We start from the raw sequence: 17,772 nt of genomic DNA, 5'->3' as shown, positions 1-17,772 counted from the left end.
ACAAGTGAGGGCAAACAATATTTGTCTTTCTCTGTCTGACTGACTTCACTTAGCATAATGCCCTCAGGGTCTATCAATGTCACAAAAGGCAGGATTTCCCCCTTTTTATGGCTAAATAATATTGCATTGTACATATATACACCACCTTTCCTTTAGCCATTTATCTGTCCATGGGTAGTTAGGCTGTTTCCATGTCTTTTCTGTTGTTAATGTTGCAATAAAAATAGGAGTGCAGATACTCCTTTGAGATAATGATTTTATTTCCTTCAGTAATGAAGTCCAGAAGTGAGATTGCTAGATCGTATGGTAGTTCTGATTGTCTGTAAACCTCCATTCTGTTTTCCACAGTGGCTGCACCAGTCTGCGTTCCCAGCAAGGGGGCACAAGGATTCCTTTTTGCCCACCACCTCAGCAACGCTTGTGATCTCTCGTCTTTTTTTTTTTTTTTTTTAAAGATTTTATTTATTGATTTGACAGAGAGAGATCACAAGCAGACAGAGAGGCAGGCAGAGAGAGAGAGAGGGAAGCAGGCTTCCTGCCGAGCAGAGAGCTCGATGCGGGACTCGATCCCAGGACCCTGAGATCATGACCTGAGCCGAAGGCAGCGGCTTAACCCACTGAGCCACCCAGGCGCCCTATCTCTCGCCTTTTTGACGACAGTTATTCTAACAGGTGTGAGGTGACATCTCATTATGGTTTTGATTTGTATTTCCCTGATAATTAGTGATGTTATGAACCTTTTCATGTATCCATTGGCCATTTGTATGTCTTTGGAAAAATCTCTATTCAAGACCCTTGCCCATTTTTAAAATCCACAATTTTTTTTTTTTTTTTTTTTTGCTATTGAGTTGTAGGAATTCCTTATCTAGTTCAGATATTCATCCCTTATCAGATAGGTGGTTTGTGATTTTTTTTTTCTCCCAGTCTGTAGATGTCTTCTCATTTTGTTGATGATTTCTTTTGCTGGGCAGAGAATATAGAGAATATAATCCCATTTAATTATTTTGGCTTTTTATTGTTTGTCTTTTGGTGTCATATTAAAAAAATCGTTGCCAAGGCCAATGTCAAGGACATTGTTATGTTTTCTTCTAGTAGTTTTACGGTTTTGGTTTTATACTTAAGTCTTTAATTCATTTTGAGTTAATTTTTGTGAGTAGAAGGAAAAGGTACAGTTTCATTCTTTTTTGCATGTGGATATCCAGTTTTCTCAGCATCATTGGTGGGAAAGACTGTCTTTTCCCCCATTGAGGATTCTTAGCTCCCTTGTCAAATATTAGTCAATCATATATGTTGCTATTATTTCTCAATCCTCAGTTCTGTTTCAGTTGCTTGTGTTTTTTCTTTTTTAATTATGTTTGAGTAGCATTAGTTTTTGATGTAGTGTTCAACAATTCATTGGTTGCTTATAACCCCCAGTGCTGTGTGTTTGTTTTTATGTCAGTACCATATAGTTTTGATTATTATAACTTGTGATAAAGTTTGAAATCAGGAATTGGGGTGCTTCTAGGTTTATTCTTTCTCAGGAACAATGGCTATTTGGGGTCTTTTGTAGTTCCATAAGAATTTTAGGATTTTTTTTTCTGTCGCTATAAAAAGTGCCATTGGAACATTGATAGAAAATGCTTTGAATTGATAGATGGCTTTTGGTAGTATGGACATTTTAACAATATTCTTATTTATGAACACATATCTTCCATTTGTGTCTTCTATTTTTTCATCAGTCTACTAATTTCAGCATACAGCTCTTTGTGCCTTTATCAAATAATTATTCTTAAACATTTATTGTTTTTGACTCATTCTAAATGGGATTGTTTTCTTTTTAATATAGTTGATTGTTAGTGTGAAGAAAGAAATGATTTTTGTGTATTGATTTCATATCCTGCAACTTTATTGAATTTATTCTAACTCATTTTTTGGTGGCATCTTTGAGATTTTCTATTTATAAAATCCTATCATCTGCAAAGAGAGACAACTTTTCTTCCTTTCTGATTTGGAAGGCTTTTATTTATTTATTTATTTATTTATTTGCCTAATTGCTTTGGTTAGAACTTCCAATACTAAATATAGGAATGGTGAGAGTGGCCATCTTTGCCTCATTCCTGATCTTAGTGGGAAAGCTTTTAACCTTTCAGCGTTGAACATGATGTTAGTTGTGAGTTTGTCATATGTGGCCTTTATTATTTTGAGATATGTTCCTTCTAGTCCCAATTTGTTGAGAGTTTTTTATTATGAACAGATGTCAGATTTTGTCAAATGCTTTTTCTGCATCTGTTGAGAAGATAACAATATTTTAACCTTTTATTAATGTGGTTGTATCATACTTATTGATTTGTGTATGTTGAGCCACACTTGCAGTGTTAAATCACACTTGTCATGGTGTATGATCCTTTTCATGGGCTATTTGAATTTGGCTTGCTAAAATTTTGAGAATTTTTACACTTTTTTTTTTTTTTTAAGATTTTATTTACTTATTTGACAGAGAGCACAAGCAGGAGGAGTGACAGGCAGAGGGAAAGGGAGAAGCAGGATCCCCACTGAGCAGGGAGCCCAACGTGGGGCTTGATCCTAGGACTCTGGGATCATGACCTGAGCCAAAGGCAGATGCTTAACCAGCTGAGCCATCCAGGTACCCTGTGCACCTGTGTTTATCAGGGATATTGGCTTATGTTTTCTTGTAGTATCTTTATCTGGCTTTTGCATCAGGTTAATGTAGGCCTCATACAATGGATTTGGGAGTATTCCTTCCTCTTCAGTTTTGGGAAGCATTTGGGAAGCATTTGGAAAGGATTGGCATTAATTCTTCTTTACATGTTTGGTAGAATTCACCAGCAGAACTATCTAGGCCTGGCCTTTTTTTGGTTGGGAGGTTTTTGATTAGTGTTTCTATCTCCTTATTTGTGTTTGATCTGTTCAGATCTTCTATTTCTTTATGATTCAGTCTTGGTAGGTTGTTTGTTTCTAGGAGTTTATCGTTTTTTCTAGATTGTCCAGTTTGTTGGCATACAGTTGTTCGAACTCATAACTCTTGTTCTTTTAAAACCTGTAAGCTGGCTGAAACTGGAGATGGAGGGGGCCCAGAAACTATGTGAGTGGAAGAATATCTGCCTTTGACTTTGAAATAAGCTTATTTGGAGAACCTCTCCCAGTCGTGGATCCCTGTCTCCTTTGTGTCTTCTTACATATATGATAGACGTACCACAGTTGTCAGTATCCTGGTCGTGAAAGAGTTAATGTTTTCCATTACCAGGCACTGACCTAGGCAGTAGGGGAAATCTGGTTCATTTTGTTTCAAAATACACCATACCTCCAATAAGTACAAACAGCTGCAATGCAGGATTGGGGCCAAAAGAAATCAGTGTGGTGCTCTGAACTCCAGCTGAGAGGAGTTCATGTAACATGGATCTGAGATCAGGCTCCAAAACGAAACCATCAGGCCCCAGCAGGAGAAGAGTCTTCCTTGTCATCCTGGTCACCTCCACAGCCACCACTAAGACAGGGATGGCTCTTCGAGAGGTGACTGGTTCCTGTTACGTCTGGATCCCCTTCTGGGCTGTGGACTGAGCACACCACCTTCAGTTGGAACCCAGTGCCACAGTAGGGCAAAATGAAGAAATCTCGGAACACAGAGGATTTATAGATCTGTTGCCGGCTTCTTTTATCTCCATGACTTGGCTTAAAACGACAACCACATGAACCCTGGCCTGACAGCATCCTCCTTCCTTTTTTAAGCCCCAGGAAACCCTTTTCAGGTAGAAACTCTGCCACTGAGTGTGGTTGGGGGTTTTTCCTTCTTCCAGATTTTTCAGATAACATCTGTTGAGCAAAACTTTTTTTTTTTCTTTTTCTGATTCCTTTTCTACCAGAATACCCTTTTTAATTTTATCATGCTTTCTCTTCTCTTGGGCTTAGCCATATAATATCTTTTCACACTGGCGAGATGTTTTTCTGTAGGACACTCTCCATTCTTTACATATTTGGATTTCCCCCTGTGATTTTTCTGGACAAGTAGGACAGCATTTTTCAGACTGATGATTAGATGGTCAGAAGCCTTTAAAGTGGTGTCTCACAGCTGTTTTTAGGTCTCCAGCTGGTTTTTAGGTCACGTCTCAGGCATAGGGGTTCTGTGGCTACTTGGTGGTTTTATTATCTCCGCAGTTTGTAAAAAGCCTTCACCGCCTTCCCATTTTCTGCTGCTTTCCTGATAAACAGCTTCAACAATAATTTAAAAAGATAACCACTGTCACATTTAAAATCCTTTCATAAGAGGAAAACAAGACTTAGAATACCATTCACGTAAGTTCAGGAGGGGCCCCTTTTTTGTTTGCTTGTTTTCCTAGTTACTAAATCATGGTGCACTGAGGAGAGTCCTTTAATTCCCTTTGCTCCACATTCCTAATTTCTTCAGCAGGGATGATAATGTTGTAAAATGTTACTCATGAAATTGTTATATTAATGAACGAGGCCAGCCCTCCCTTACTGACCTTTCAAGTTGGCAAAAGCATGTTCGAGAATTCTCAGGAACCAATGGTATTTACATATCCTCTGCCCAGCCGGGAACAATTCATACTGTCCCCCAATCCTAGCGGTCTTCAGATTTCCCTCCATACTTATTGTTCTTAGGAAGTCTGTTTTAAAGAGAGATCGCCAGGAGGGACCTCACTGAGAGACAGCGAGCAGGAAAGGAAATTAAATTAAGCGCCTCATTGTTCCCATTGTATTCAACAGGTATTATTTCTTTCCCTCCTCAAAATGTTGGCCAGGATGTCTAGGTCTAGACATAGGATGTACAGGATTTTTTTCTTTCTTTCTTTCTTTCTTTCTTTCTTTCTTTCTTTCTTTCTTCTTTCTTTTTTAAAGATTTTATTTATTTATTTGACAGAGAGAGATCACAAGCAGGCAGAGAGGCAGAGAGAGGAAGGGAAGCAGGCTCCCTGCTGAGCAGAGAGCCCAATGCCGGGCTCGATCCCAGGACCCTGAGATCATGACCTGAGCCGAAGGCAGCTGCTTAACCCACTGAGCCACCCAGGCGCCCCTCTTTCTTTCTTTCTTTCTTTCTTTCTTTCTTTCTTTCTTTCTTTCTTTCTTTCTTCTTTTTTTTTTTTAGGTAACTCATCTCCAGTTTAATTAGAGATTAGTAAAGGAAACGTGGTTTCTTATTTGGCTCTTGAACTTTGAAAAGAAATAAAACGTTCATATTTCTGAATAGCACGTTGAGAGCCAAACAGCATCTGGAAGAGATTATTCTCACTGGTAGGCAGAAGAAGTTTCATAATCCACCCTCTTCAAAGAACGTGGTACCTTGTCCCATTTCCCCCATAGCCTGGAAACTGAAGACATCTTAAGACCACATTGGTGGGTCATCTGCCTTTTGCTTTGTTTTGTGTTGCATGGAAATGTATCTCTTTGGTGCCATAATACTTCTTTAGCTTTGAAACTCAAGCAAAACTTAATGGTGTGATGCTGCCTGCATTGTGCGCTGTGGTCCAGACTTTTCTCCTCTTTCAAAAGACCTATTTGACTTTTGGCAATGCGCCTCTCATACCCAGCCATTTGTCTGAGACCTCTTTTCCTGTCTTCTGTACAATCAGGCACATGTGTGTCTGGGGTAGTCATGTAATTTGTAACAGTAACTCCTAACCAGATTAAATTTTGTAAAATTCAATTTATTCTCTGGCCTGTGTATTCCTATGTTAAACTGTGACACATGAACACTCCTTTCCAATTAAACACATTTTCTCTTGGATGGTGGGGCTTCTGCTGCCCCTGCTTCTCCCCTCCTCATCCTCTACCTTTCCCTTCTCTTTCCGACTTACAGAGAAGTTGCAAGTAGAGTACGAAAGTACGAAGGGACCTTTTAACTCACGGAGTCAATTAGAAGTGACTTGTTGAGGGGCACCTGGGTGGCTCAGTGGGTTAGGGCCTCTGCCTTCGGTTCAGGTCATGATCCCCACATCGGGCTCTCTGCTCGGCAGGGAGCCTGCTTCTTTCTCTCTCTCTCTCTGCCTGCCTCTCTGCCTACTTGTGATCTCTGTCTGTCAAATAAATAAATAAATAAATAAGTCTTAAAAAAAGAAAAAAAAAGAAAAAAGTGACTTGTTGATGTGATGTTGACACCCTCAAATACTATAGAATATATTTCCCATATACAAGGACGTTCTTCACATAGTCACAAAGCCACCATCCACATTAGGAGATGAGCATCTTTATTGTGTCTAATTTTCAGGCCCTCCTGCACTTTCCCCACTTACCTCAATAATCCTTATAGCAAAGGATCCAGTCCAGCATCTTGCATTGTATTCGTTTATCATGTCTCTTGTCTTCTTTAACAGGGAACAGTGTCTCGGTGTTATTTCCCCCCTTTTGTGACCTGATCTTTTAAAAAATTATAGGATGCCTGGCTCAGTCAGAGGAGCCCATGACTCTTGATCTCAGGGTCATGAGTTTGAGCCCCACATTGGGTAGAGATTTACTTCAATAAGTAAAACTTAAAATTAAAGGTTATAGGAAAGTTATCTTGCAGAGCTTCCCTTAATTTGGGTTTGGCTCATGTTTCCCTTGGTTAAATTCAGATTTTGAAACTTGGGCAGGAATATCACAGAAGTGAGACTTTGTTCTTCTCATCACATCCTCTCAGTGGCACACAGAGTCCGTTTGTTCCAATTTCCCGTGATACTTACTTCAAAGATTTGATTAAGGTGGTGTCTTCCAGACTTCTCCACTGTAAAGCTTCTGATTTCCCTTTGTAATGTATATGGGATTTTGTGGGAGAGTGTTTGGGTCTATGGAAGTATCCCATTTCTTGCCAAATTTTTATTTATTTACATTACATTTACATTACATTACATTTTATTATTTATTTACATTAAAATGAACTCCTGGATTTCTATTTAAAAGGTTTTAAAGCTGTTACTGTCCTTTATTTTGAAGATTAAAAATTTTTATTTTAGGCCAAGGCGCTGCCCTTCATGCTAACTTCCCCGTTCTTTTAACGTGTCCCCATGATTCTTTGAGTGCTGTTTTTCTGGCAAAACAAGATACTCTGAGTGATACCATGTACCATTTCAGGGCTTAGTAAATATGTGTGTATTATCTTTGTATGTTTTTCCAAATTGTGGGCAGTGTATAGATACACAATTTCAATATAATTTAATTTTCATTGTATAAAAATTGTATAAATTTTTATCATATAAAATTAAATTGTATGTAAACAGTTTTAGTAACTCAGTTTGGCAAGTCTTGTAGTATCAGGTGTTTAGATTGTTTCTAAAATTTGCCAGTCATACACAACAATGCATCAAGCATCCTTGTTGCAAAATCTTTGCTTAGTATTAATTCTTTACCCAGTATGAATTCCTAGATGCCTTTGTTAACAGGCCCCTTTGCTGTTATAAACTGTTACTCTGGGCTGAGTCACTGGTCTTATCACAGCTGTAGACTTCTGTATTCTGGCCAACTGTTTGGATACATTGCCCTCCCCGCCCCCATTTGCTCTCTTTTCTTCCCCTCTTCCCTTCTCCTTAAATCCATTAACATGAATATGCATGTCCATATTCCTTCAGTTGTGGGCCATTTAGGAATTTTGACTTGAGAAATATGCGCTTGCTCTCAGGAGGAAGTACCTTCCATCTCCTCCAGTGGCTGCTTTTGGCAGAGTCTAGCTTGGCCCAAGGCTTGGTTAGGGAGGTTGTCATTCTCCGTGTCTTGAACCTGAGGGACTACAAATACTCCAGCACAGCTCAGAGGCACCCTCCCTAAACATTCCTCAGTAAAATTTATCCATGCTATGTGTCAGGGTACTTCTTCTTTCCCGTAGATACAAGTCCTAAGTCCCATTGGTCTTTGCACTACTCTGGGTCCCTATGCAAATGGCTGAGGGTCATGGCATGAGATACCAAGAAGACCAAGAGCTTAGACATTGTGGGGCTTGGCAGTGGTGAGTCTGTCTCTCTTTCTCTTTTTTTTTAATCTTTTTTTTTTTAAGATGTTATTTATTTATTAGAGAGAGCGAGAGCATGAAGGTGAGAGGTCAGCGGGAGAAGCAGACTCCCCGCCGAGCAGGCAGCCTGATGTGGGACTCCATCCTGGGACTCCAGGATTATGACCCGAGCCGAAGGCAGTTGCTCAACCAACTGAGCCACCCAGGCGTCCCGAGTCTATCTCTTATCCAAAGAGAAATTTGTCCTACCTTTCAAGAGGATTCTCTCAGTCCTTTTAGTTGACTTCTCTTCCTTCATCCCTGTCTCTTCTCTCCCCCTTTGTGATGGAGTACACTCACTTGTTCATTGTTTTCTAACCCTGAAAGCTGTAATTCTAGCCCATTCCTGATCTACTCTTACTAAAGCACAACCCCTCTCCCCCATTTTCTAAGCAATATAACACAGACTAGCTTGAGTTTGGATGATAAACAGAGGATGGGTAACACATCTTTCCCTTTAGTAGTGACAGCTGTTCTGAGATTTTTCTGCCACTTGTGTTCTGACAATTCCTGGTTATTTTGAGACATTTCAGGAAAGTATCTCTCCCAGTCAAGAGCACTGTTCAAAAGTGAAAAGAGTGTGCCTGTCAGCGCACTCTTTGAAATCAGAACAGTGAGTTTCTTTAGATCATTTTGGGCCAGTTTCTAACATCTGTAGAATGCTGGACACTGAACAGATAAGATACATGTTAAAGTGGGCAATGGTGGTACTTTCGTTTCTCCTTCTGCTGGCCGCGTGTATCCCTTCCTTGGAATGCGTCTGCTGAGTGCCATATGGAAAGAATGATAGACTTTTAGGCCAAGTGTAGAGTGAAAGGTCTGACTGAAAAGCTGGAGAAGCAGATGGAAAAACTGATTCTATATGTAGGAAAAGAAAAGATTTAAGAACACGAAACATTTTGTCTTCAGTAAATATATTGAAGCAAGGTCTTGGGCCTGATACTTTGAAGAAGAGAGGAAAAGTTTCTGCTGCCACAGGTAGAGATGGTATTTTAAAACAAAACATGAGGAAACGATTCGGTTTCTTAAGTGCTTTTCTGATTTCTTTGTTCTAAGTCTGCATGGGAAGCAAATGGACCCTGAGAATGATCACAGCTTTCTTCATCCCAGCTGGACCATTTGCTTCATTGGTTTTATGTGAAGCAGTGGTAAGGCTAGGAAATTGAGTTAAAAGAATGCGCCATGGATCTTTAGTCACCCATGTATTCCCCCTTATTTGGCCCTTTGAGCCTGAAATTCTCCTTTTATTGACATTAGAAATAAAAGAGTATTGATTAACTCTCCAAAGGTGATGAATGTTTTCCTTTTTCTGGCAATTTACTGAAGGTCTTTTTAAAAAACCATTTATTTATTTATTTATTTATTTAGGAGAGAGTGAGCTGAAGAGAGCGGGTGCAGAGGGAGAGGGAAAGCGACTCGTGCAGAGCCTGATGCGGGGCTTGATCTTACAACCCTGAGATCATGACCTGAGCCGCCACCAAGAGTCTGATGCTTAACTGACTGAGCCACTCAGGTGCCCTGATGGAGTTTTTCTCTTGGTTCACTACAGCTATATGCATTTCAGTTACATAGCTTTTAATAGTTACAATAACTGCATTTTTTGGTCCTGTTAGGATCCCAGGTATTCTGTGTTTACATTGAAAGTCTGCCCGTGCTCAGGCTCCCCTCAGCACCTTATTTTTATTTATCACGTGCATTATACCATTGAGTGGATTTTTCAGGGAGAACTATATCCCAATTATATTTAATAAAAGTGCCTTGTTCTTGCTATTGCAAGTTGATGACAGTTTGGGTGAACATATACTCTGCTGAGCAGAGAGCCCGATGCGGGGCTGGATCCCAGGACCCTGGGACCGTGACCTGAGCCAAAGGTCATGGCTTAACCCACTGAGCCACCCAGGCGCCCCGTACATATACTTTTTGAGTCATTCCGTATTTCTGACAAAACCATGAAATTTGGGGCACCTGGGTGGCTCAGTGGGTTAAGCCTCTGCCTTTGGCTCAGGTCATGATCTCAGGGTTCTGGGATCGAGCCCCACATCAGACTCTCTCCTCAGCAGGGAGCCTGCTTCCCCCTCTCTGTCTCTGCCTGCCTCTCTGCCAACTTGTGGTCTCTCTCTCTGTTAAATAAATAAAATCTTAAAAAACAAAACAAAACAAAAAAAACCCATGAAATTTGTTCCTGTCTTACCCATTGTGGTCAGGATGATGGTGGCTATGTACAGCTGCTACCCACTGCCCGGCCTTGATCTTTCTTTTTAATGGGAATGCTTTTAACCCTTGTGGTTCACCAACTTAGTGCTTCCGTTGTTGTAGGTCATTTACCCCATAGTTTCCCTGGAAGGTGGTGAGCTCTCTGTTTTCCCCCTTTTAATTGTGGTAGCAGATACCTAAGATAAAATTTACTGTCTTACCCGTTTTCAGGTTTGAATAGTGTTAAGTATGTTCCCATTGCTGGGGAGAAGCTCTCCAGAACTCTTCATTTGGCCAAACTGAGACTCGGTACCCATGAAACAACAGATCCCCATTTCCTCCTCCCCGCAGCCGCTGCCAGCTATCCTTCTGCTTTCTGTCTCTGTGAATCCGACTGCTTTAGGTACCGTGTACAAGTGGAATCAAGAAGGGTTTATCTTTTCGTTACTGGCTTATTTCGCTTAGCATAATGCCCTCAAGGTTTATCCATGTTGTAATACGGGTCAGCATTTTCTTCTTTTGAAGGCTGAGTGATATTCCCTCGTGTTTACTACCACATCATTGCTCCATTCACTTGCTGATGGGCACTGGAGTTGTTTTTACTTTTTGGCTATTGTGAATAATGCTGGTTGGAACATGGGTATACAAATATCTCTGTTGAGACCCTGCTTTCAGTTCTTTTGGTGATATATCCAGAAGTGGAATTGCTGGGTCATAATGATGATTCCATTCTTAAGTTTTTGAGGAACCCCCATCCTGTTTTCGATAGGAGCTGAGCCATGTTACCAGTAGTACATAATACTACTGGTATTAGTACATAGTGTACACATTAGTACATAGTACACAAGCAGTAAAATAAAGGTTCTGATTTCTTCACATCCCTGCCAATACTTATTTTCTGCTTTTTTGCATAGCAACCATTCTAACGGTGGGGTGCTATCTCATTGTGGTTTCAATATGCATTTCCCTAACACTTGGTGATGTTGACTGTCTTGTCATGGTGCTTTTTGGCCATCTGTATATGGAGAAATGTTTGTTCAAGTCTTTTGTTCATTTTTTAAGTGTTTGATTTTATTGTTGAGTTGTAGCAGTTCTTTATATATTCTGGATATTAACTCCTTTTTAGATTTAGGATTTGCAAATATTTTCTTCAATTCCATGGACTGTATTTTTACTTTTGATTGTGTCCATTGCACAGAAATTCTTAATTTTGATTTAATGCATCTTTTTTTTTCTATTGTTGTTTGTGTTGTGGCAAGCTCTTTAAATTTTCTACATCTTTTAAGAAAAATTTACTTGTATTTTTAAGTAACTAAAGTGCCATTTGTCCTCAGATCTACCAGTTATTCTTATATTGACTCTCTTCTTTCTGTGCTCCATAGCCATACTGTCTAATCAGTCTAGTAAATTCTATTATTATAAGTATGTGTGGTTTTTCTCAAGCCCCTCTTCCATGGCATCCACTTGGTTTTCTGTTGTAATACTTCTGCCTGTTGTAGTTTTAAATTTTTAGTGTCAGCAGTGAAACTATTTCTTCTTTTGCTTTTATTTTCTGCTGCGTGTTTGTAACTTTAATTGTCAAGTAGCTGTTATGAGACTTGCTTAAGAAAAGGAGCTCTTCTCTCCCTACCATTTTACCCTCACCATAAACAGCATTTTCATTCTTTTAGTGGCTTTGTTCAGTATTTTCATTGTACCTCTAAGATCTCTAAGATCTTTACTTGTACTTTTTGGTAATCAGTTTTGAATATTTCTAGCTGTCCCATGGGGAAGGTATGTCATACACACATTCCCATCCTGTACCTCTTTGTCCTAATACAGGTCATGATTTTGATTAGGGCCCTTCATTCCTCAGTGTTAATGCCACTGTGACCTTGTTAATGTTAATAGTGGAGCTATCTAGAATTCTAGGAATCTTTCTCCTCTTCTGCAAATCCTCCAAAATTTTAATCCTTCTTTCTATGTTTGTGTTCTGTATACTCATTCAGTCCTAAACTCTGTCAGTTCTAGAAGTCTGCTCTCCATATATCCAGATGGACAGTTATTTTGCCAAAGCTGCTTTTTGAGTCCTATCACCTGTCAGCCAGGGATCGCGTTTCTCAGTGATGCCAGAAACTCTTGGTTTTTCTTCTGTTTTGAACTCCTGTTTCTGTATTACATGCCTTTTATTTTCTTATTTTCCTCCCTGTTTTGCTGAAGAACATCCTCCAATACAATTGTAGGTTGTAAATGGCTTGCCTCATTGTTTTCTGGCTTCCAGGTTGCTGTTGAGAAGTCCAAAGACTCTCTGATCCCTAATTCTTTATCTGCGCCACCCACCCCCAATTTCTGATTGGCCACGGGATTTTTTTCTATCTCTACCATTTAAAAAATTTTTGTAATCATATGCTTAATGTGGGCATATTAAAATCAGTTGAGTTGGGCAGGTAGGCACTCAGTGGATTCTAATAGTCAACAAATTTATGACTTTTCTGTTTTAGGAAGTGTTTTGAGTTATGTGACCCTCCTCCTCCCATTTCCTTTTTTCTTTCATTCTGGAATTGCTTTTCTTGAGCTCTTGGATCTCCTTGACTATCCACTACCTTTTTCCTTCTTACCGTTCTATTTTCCTTTGCTTTTTTGGCTCTACATTTTGGGCAAGTTTCTTAACCTGATATTTCAGTCTTTCTACTGCATTTTGAATTAGCATTTGTTAAGTATCCTGTGTTTGTTTTCAGTGGGTGCAATGTTATTTTTCTGGTGTTACTGTTGTTACGTTTTCATCTGCTTAGAATCCAGAGAACATTAGTCCTTTGATGCTATAAGGCTGGCTCTCAATGCTATTTTGCTCTGGTAGGGGAATAAATACCAAGAAAGATGACCTATAGCTCTGACCTTCCTATCTCACATCTTGTTCCTCCAGGTTTGAGGTTCAGAGTATTTTTTTCTACTTGGTTTCTGCCAGACTCTTAAGAGTTCCCTGTGGAGGGGCGCCTGGGTGGCTCAGTGGGTTAAGCCACTGCCTTCGGCTCAGGTCATGATCCCAGGTCCTGGGTTTGAGCCCCACATCGGGCTTTCTGCTCAGCAGGGAGCCTGCTTCCTCCTCTCTCTCTGCCTGCCTCTCTGCCTACTTGTGATTTCTCTCTGTCAAATAAATAAATAAAATCTTAAAAAAAAAAAAAAAAGAGTTCCCTGTGGAAGGATGCACAGATTTAAAGTCTGGCATTTTTTCCTACTTCATCTAAACGTCTTTATTTATATGTAATGCTTTTCTAAAGCTTTAAACATTAATGTATTCTTTCCTGGTTGTAGCATGGATGACTTCTTTCTTCCCCCCTGTGGTACTTTTCATTCATCTGTTATGTTTTGGGAATGGCAGCTTTGAAATCTTTACCCATGTAAGCCCCTCCCCCACCAAGCTCTGATTTATCTTCTCCTTCTGGAAAACCGTCTTTTACTTTATTTTTTGTTTTCTGCTTTATCGACTGCCTTCATTCAAGTTCATAATTCAGATTTTTTTCTTTTTTCTTTTTGGTTAACGCAGACTCATTCTGACCACAAGATTTTAAAAGTTTTTTTCTTAACATAGTACCCCCATTCCTTAAGTAAATACTTGCTCTGATCCTAGAATCTTCCCTCCTCTTGAGCCATAATATTTTTCATTTGCCTCGTGGATTTGAATTTTTCTCTGTTGCTTATCCATAGGGAGGGAAGTCTATGCATATTCAGTATCCGGTATTGCCCTGTGTTCTTTCAAGAGACTGAAATGAGTCACTGTTGGACTCAAGTCCAGATAAAGGAAAATGGTTAGATTTATAGTACATTAATTTGCCAGTTAGAAATTCATCTTCCTATGAGGCCTAGAGAAGGAGCCAGCATCAGCTGCAGAAGTAAACAAAGGGGAGTTTGCCTCAGAACCAAAGACTTTTCTTTTAGGTATTTGGGGTGGCACTTAGTAAGGTCTTTGTCACTTGGCAAGCCCATGTCAGAAGCCAGCTGGTAGAGTTTTCCCCCACATGTTTTCTGGGGCAGTCATCATGGCCACATGTAAATCAGAAGTAAATACAGCCAGACATGACTTGCTCAGTTGAAGCCAGGAACCCCATCTAAGGAGCGAGTGTATTGGAAAGGTGCTCCAGTGCCTCCTGGCTTCATTCCCTCCACCCCTCATCCCTCTGAACTAGGAGTATCATTATGAATCTATTAGGGTCTCATTTGCTTATTTTCTGTCCATTCAGTGTGGTTTCACGTGAAGGCAATGTTGTACCTTAGTCCTCCTGTCAGCCTCTCATATTGATTCTTTCTAGAATGTTTTTCTGAAAATTCAAGCAATAGCAGAGCCTCTGGGGCTGATTCAGAATATTTCCTGTTCTTAGAGTCAGCTGGTGATTTCTCTGGTAATGTGGCACGGAGGAATGAGCCTATGTAGCTTTCTTACTTAGGAATTGTATTTTGTACATCTGTTTTGAATCGTAGGGAGGGATAATGAGTTAATTCATACCCAATGACTATAGAGGAATGGATGAATGGGCCAGTAAATAAGTAAGTGATGGCTGATCTTTTGCAAGTGAAGGGCAGGAGAAGTGGTTTGCGGTTTGGGGAAGAATGGTAGAGATCAGAAGAGATGCCTAGAATGGAGAATTAAGTGAAGTAGAGAAGGGGGGGAAGAGCAACAATAATGACCCAAGGGCAGCTGGGGTCAGTGGGGCCAACCCCCTTCACTCCATGGCTCTCTGTAGCTGGGGCACAGTGTTCCAGCTCAAGTGAAGGGAGTGGAGAGCTGGATTGGTGGCCCATTGGAAGAACTACAGGACAGGCAACCAGATATTTGGAAGAGTTCAAAGAGGGATTAATTTCTTCAGAAATTCCGTGCGATGCTATGGTTGACGTTGCGAGGCTCTGGGACAGCAGGGGACTAGCATGTCACAGGGAGGTGGCTTACTTGGATAGGGACTGAATGTTAGTATTTAGGATGTCCTCTTATCTTGTCTAGCTCCCCCATGATCTGTGCAGTTTGGTAAATAAGTTGGGAAGTACATAGGTTTTATAAATGTAGTTTTAGGACTTCACTCCCACAAGAGAGCTGATTTATACCCTTTGCGGTAGTATCGCTTAGCCCTCGTATTTTGGAGTTAAGTAACCTTGTGCCATTTCATAAAGGGCTCCTGTCATGTCAGAATAGGTTCCACAGAAGCCTCACAACTCGGTAGGTCTGAAATGCATTAGAGAAGGCAGTTAACTTTCTGCCTTATTTTCTTGCTTGCTTCTTGAAGATAGGAAACTAAGAATCTGGGCTCTCTCTTACGTATATCAAGGATGTGTGACATAAATCAAAATTAGGAAGGCCCCGTTACCATTTTCTACAGATGAGAGCAGCAGCCCAGGGTTCTCTGTTTCAGAGTTTGGGGAAGTTGGTTACTCTGCAGGGCCTCTGGCTTACATCCTGCCTTCTTCGGGATCATCTCAAATTTGTTCTTCAAGCCTAAACACTTTCTGTCCTTATTTTGTGTTCACATGGGTGGGGTGGGGGGCTAGTCTGTGGAAAGAGCATGGCCCTGGAGTGGGACCTGGACAAGTGTCCGCTCCCTCGTGTCTGGGTTGTGTGGCTTTGGCTACCTATACTACACAAACTTTTACAGCCTCAGGGTCCTTGTCCGTGGAATGAGGTGACACTCTGTGCCTCAAACTGTATGCGGAATGAGTTTCTCAGTGCTCAGCATCTCCTAGGCTTTCATTAAATCCCAGTGTCTTGCCTGCCCCCTTTGCTGGTTGGCAGTGATGCCACCAGGCATATTTGCCACATCCACTTCTATATCCTTTTCCCTACCACAGGCTAGCTGCTCTCTAGTCATCTTTCAGGCAATTCTCTGTACTCTGAATATTGAAAATCTTTGAAGGTCATATCGCTAAATGACTTAACTTAGATATTGGACCCGAGCACACAGTGTGAGTCTTTAAGAATAGAATCTCACTTGCCTGCTTATTTTCTTGGTTATATATACATCTGTCCACCCCACATATGATAGAGTAAGACAATATGAATTATAAACACATGAGAAGGAAAGAGGAAAAATTTTTAAAAAAAAGTAGGGATGGGCACAAAATGATGCTGGGAATAAGTTCAGTACAAAACAGTGCACCATGGGTGTCCTGTAATTTTCTCAGTGGAGGCTTGGCATTCAAGCCCAAAGGCACTCCCACTCCCCTGTACATACACCTTTCTCCCAGGCTGTTCACTTAGATTCACAGTATGATGAACAATGGTCTTTTTTTTTTTTCTCTCTCCCCTAAAGCGAGGATTAAGGAGAACATTAGGGCACCTAAAGAATTTAGTGTTGAACGTTCTATACCAAAATAGTTTGACAGCTTTACTCCTTACCTGTTAATAACTGTAATCCCATAACAGAGAAGACAAAGAAGGAAGGAGCCATAGTTCTACACAAAACCTAAAGCGATTGAAACTCCAGGATGAAGGGTAATATGCAAAGATGGGATAAAAAGTAGACCTTCAGGTTCATAGAACCTAGGTTATTTCTTGGGACACAGTTGTGCTATTCTGTGATTTGCCTGGCATCATCCAGCTGGTACAGAGTGGTGCCAGAGAATTCGGTATTCAGAAGGCTTGGATTAGATGTCCAGCTCAAGGGTTAAATCTTTACTTCTGCTATAATGGAAAGTATCATCTTCCAGTAGTTGAGAAGTGTTGAGTATCATCTTGCATGCTGGTGAAACGAGAAAGGATATTTCTAGACAAGAGCTCCCTGAGGTCAGGGGCTGGCTCAGTTTGATTCATTATGCTCCTGGTTCGCTGTAGATGTTCAATAAATATCTTTTGAATAAAAGAAAGGGTACTATTAGGTGGCCCGAAAACAACCTAAGAATAAGAACTTAAAAGGGAAGACTTTCTTAAATTCTTACAATGGAAACAGTTTCCCCACAGATCGAATTATAGTGTGGAAACGATCACTTCGGTCTTCAGACAGAACTGGGGCCATGCTTTACTGCAGAGAATTCAACATCTTTTTGAGTTTCCTTAATGAACATATTAGTAACAGAAGGTTTGTTACTGTTTTGTGCCTATCTAGCATCCTGTCTCCAAGGATGTCAAGAAGGCTGTAGAAATGCACTCTTCCCCACTCATGGGCAAGAGGAATGAAGCCCCCACCAGCAGTTGGAGTTCTTGATTCTTTCTTATAACTGACTCCTATCACTTTGGAATGTCTTCCCTTTCTTTAATTTTAGCGGTAACTCAGTTTCCTGAGGAAATGTGAACATGGAACATACTTACAATCCCTACGAGACTGGGATTGTGGCTCCAGTCCTGCTTCTGTCATTAATGAAATGTATGACAATAGTTTCTTTTCCGCACCTCAGTTTTCCATCTGCAAATGGGTATACTTGAACTGGGTGGTCTTTAAGACACTCTTTGCCCTTTGTATTTAAACTGGCGGTTATCGATCGTGGGTCCTTTGTTTTTGAATGATGGAATGGTGTCTCCCTTGGGCCCACCGTCCCCAGCTTTACAGCTTGAAATGGCCTCCTCAAAACATCTAGCCAGCAAGGACAGCTGGATTCAGATTTCTGAAAATGCATCAACCTAACATGATTTGGCTGAGTGGCATGGG

The 17,772-nt window shown here is 40.5% G+C and overlaps 1 protein-coding gene across 1 annotated transcript in view; it reads left to right on the top strand.

The window, feature by feature from the left end:
• LPAR1 (lysophosphatidic acid receptor 1) overlaps positions 1–17,772 on the top strand; it is a 135,572-nt gene that overhangs the window by 38,754 nt on the left and 79,046 nt on the right. The window lies entirely within an intron of this gene.

Source organism: Lutra lutra, chromosome 13 (assembly GCF_902655055.1).
Source record: "Lutra lutra chromosome 13, mLutLut1.2, whole genome shotgun sequence".
NCBI lineage: Eukaryota > Metazoa > Chordata > Mammalia > Carnivora > Mustelidae > Lutra > Lutra lutra.
Note: the sequence above shows the minus strand (reverse complement) of the source record. Positions and strands in the feature narration are given on the sequence as shown.